We start from the raw sequence: 4,041 nt of genomic DNA on the forward strand, positions 1-4,041 counted from the left end.
CTGCCTCACCGACCCCACTCTCACCGTCACTGCCTCACCGAACCCACTCTCACCACCGTCACTGCCTCACTGTCCCCGCTCTCACCGTCCCCACTCTCACCGTCCCCGCTCTCACCATCACTGCCTCATCGACCCCGCTCTCACTGTCCCCGCTCTCACCGTCCCCACTCTCACCGTCCCCGCTCTCACCGTCCCCACTCTCACCGTCCCCGCTCTCACCGTCACTGCCTCACCGGCCGACTCTCACCGTCACTGCCTCACCGTCCCACTCTCACCGTCACTGCCTCACCGGCCCCGCTCTCACCGTCACTGCCTCACCGTCCCACTCTCACCGTCACTGCCTCACCGGCCCTGCTCTCACCGTCACTGCCTCACCGTCACTGCCTCACCGACCCGGCTCTCACCGTCCCTGCTCTCACCACCACTGCCTCACCAACCCCACTCTCGCTTTCACTATCTCACCGTCCCACTCTCACCACCACTGCTTCACCAGCCCCGCTCTCACCATCACTGCCTCACCGTCACTGCCTCACCTGTCCCCACTCTCACCGTCACTGTCTCACCGAACCCGCTCTCACCGTCACTGCCTCACTGTCACTGTCTCACCGTCCCCGCTCTCACCGTCACTGCCTCACCGTCACTGTCTCACCGTCCCTGCTCTCACCGTCACTGCCTCACCGTCACTGTCTCACCGACCCCGCTCTCACTGTCACTGCCTCACCGTCCCCACTCTCACCGTCACTGCCTTGCTGTCCCTGCTCTCACCGTCTCTGCCTCACTGTCGCTGCCTCACCGACCCCACTCTCACTGTCCCTGCTCTCACCATCACTGCCTCACCGTCTCTGCCTTGCCATCCTGCTCTTGCTGGCGACAATCTCCAGCCCACACTCAAACTGTGGTCACTGCAGGACACGGCCCGTACATTCCACTCCTGCCATGCGTTTCCCGGTTGCGACCCGCATCTACACAGGGATAGTAAAAACCCTGGCCATTGTTTCGCAGTTAATCATATATCTCTCTATAACAACAGTTCTTAGGACTAGATGGATCAAAAGGAACGGGGGAGAAAGCAGGAACAGGGTATTCCGTTGGATGATCAGCCATGATCATATTGAATGATCATACAGACTCAAAGGGCTGAATGGCCTATTGCTGCTCCTATTTTCTCCCTGGATCTCAATTTTCATGGGCTGCAATGGAATTGAATATCGGGAGGGATGTCGATGGACTGATCATCTGATACCAGCCATTTTAAACAATTAGCCAAAGACAGAAATCATCCCTCTCGTTTCTGCCCATTCATAGAATCACAGAACATTCAAGTGGGGAAACAGACCATTCGGCCCAGTCTTTCTAACAAAGATGTACATTTGCATAGCACCAGGAACTTTCTTCTTAACAGCACTATGGGTGTGCTAACCCCACAGGGGTGCAGCAGTTCAAGGAGATGAGTTTACTGTCATGGCCAATTAGGTGGAAAACAAATGGTATGGTCAATAACCCCTTACCTCTCGATAAAATTTATAAAAGACACATGTAAAATTCAAGTATATGTGCATTGTTTGCAAAAGGGAGATTACTCCAGGATGTAATATTTGACACCTGCATTAAAACGTTAGTGTTCTAAACTTGTATTCTTCCCCGTCCTCCTACTAACATGACGGTAAAAATTGAGGAGGTCAAATACATGCCAGCTGAACTTCGGCCTGTTGGAAATTATGATGTAGATGTGCTGGTGTTGGACTGGGGTGGACAAGGTCAGAAATTACACGACACCAGGTTATAGTCCAACAGGTTTATTTGAAATCACATGTTTTTGAAGCGCTGCCCCTTTGTCAGGTGATGTGGCTTCACCCTATAAAACAGCAGCGCTCTGAAAGCTTGTGATTTTAAATAAACCTGTCGGACTATAACCTGGTGTCGTGTGATTTCTGACCTTGTCCACCCCAGTCCGACACCAACACCTCCACATCTTGAAGAATACAAGTAACAAAACCAAATAGAACAATACAGTGTTTCCAGCACAGAAGTGGCTCATTTGGCCCAACATGCTCATGTTGTTGTTTATGCTCCACATTAACCGTATTCACTCCTCTTCATCTAACCCTGCTGGCATAACTTTGATTCCTTTCTTCAGAGATTAAGAAACTTCACTCGAAATACTGCTATAGCTCTGGTCTCAAATGCTTCACATGGCAGCAAGTTTGACACTCCTGTCATTTTCTGGATTAAGAATCGTCTATCGGATTTATTAATGACTATTGTAGATTTATGGCACCTAGTTTTGGTCTCCCTGACAATAGAACCATATGGATGAAATCACCTTCTATTTGTTTCCTCTTTTTGAGAAAGTATGGGCCCTCTTTAACGTTGAATAATCACACCAACAGATATAATACAATATAGTGATCGCTGGCTCAACATTCAATCACATTTAATACTCTACTATGAATTGTGCACAGCTGGGTTCCATATCTGCTTTTTCCAGCATTATTCCTGCACTATGTTCTTCTACCTATACTCAACAGATGCATTTTAATTCTACAAGCTCATAAAGCCATTTATCTTAAGGGACAATGTGCATTGTAACAAACAATATGGTGTTACTGATGAGGCAAGACCATTCTGCCCATTCTCTCTTGCTAACTTCCAAAACAGTCAGAAGTCGCACGACCCCAGGTTATAATCCAACAGGTTTATTTCAAATCACAAGCTTTCATAGCGCTGCTCCTTTGTAGGGTAAAGCCACATCACCTGACGAAGGGGCAGCGCTCCGAAAGCTTGTGATTTAAAATAAATCTGTTGGACTATAACCTGGTGTCGTGCAACTTCTGACTTTGTACTCGTCAAGGCATTTTGTCTTAATCTTGTGATCACGACCACACTGGCTAAACGTTGTCAACTGTCAAGGCCACTTGCTCATTTAACCTTGAGTCTCTCGAAGTGCTATTGTTAAGGGATTTCTTTCGTGACGTTCTCAGCCATTAGCTGAATGGACCACACACAAATAGACTCCCTGATCCCTAACAAATAAGAGGTTTCAAGGTTGCATTTCAGCGTGGAACCATTCATGTCAACTTTAGGTATAACCCAAACATGATTGAGCATTGTTACAGCCAGCACAGGTCAAGCACGCTAATCAGGTAGATTGTGCATGCCTTGGGAATGCCAACACTTTTGCCTGATGCGCAACCTTTTTGACCCCCTGCATCCTGTTGCACCGGCTCTCACATTTTGAACACATGATAACATCTGAGGGAACAAAGTTCAGGAGCACGATTCAACACCAAGACAAAATACCACTATCTAACATTCATTTCATAAAGCATGACCCCTTCTCCACCAATCCATTATACAGAGACATCAAAAATACCTACAAGCAAAACAGTATTAGCCAAAAGGAATGCAGCATCCAGTTATAAAGGCTCAAAATAGAATATTATTTTACCTACAACAGTGGAATTAAACTGTGAAATTTAGGAATAGTTTCAAAGGATGTAGGGTCATTACCAAGATCATAAATGTAGGAGGGAAATGTTTCTTGCATAGTTTTGGTCAACAGAGACCAAGTGAGGGATTCAAACCCAATTTGCACCCAATCATAAACCACATTACGCAGCACATTACACAGAAACTAATAAAAGCAAAATACTGCAGAGGCTGGAAACCTGTAATAAGAAACAGAAATTGCTGGAGAAACTCAGGGGGTCTGGCAGCATCTGCGCAGAGAGCAACAGAGTCTGAAATGACTCTTCTTCAGAAAAGTCTTCTTCAGTGATCCGGGACTCGAAATCTTAACCTGGTTTCTCTCTCCACAGACACTACCATACCTGCTGGGTTTCTTGACAGAAGCTAAATGGTTCTGTTCCTTGATCTTCATTTGGGGAGGCGATGGCCTATTGATATTGTCACTAGACTGCTAATCCAGAGACCCAGGTAACATTCTGGGGACCTGTGTTCAAATCCCTACCATGGCAAATGGTGGAATTTGAATTCAATAAATATCTGGAATTAGCAATCTAATGATGACCAGGAATCCAT

Source organism: Rhincodon typus, chromosome 24 (genome assembly GCF_021869965.1).
Source record: "Rhincodon typus isolate 14 chromosome 24, sRhiTyp1.1, whole genome shotgun sequence".
Classification (NCBI taxonomy): Eukaryota; Metazoa; Chordata; class Chondrichthyes; order Orectolobiformes; family Rhincodontidae; genus Rhincodon; species Rhincodon typus.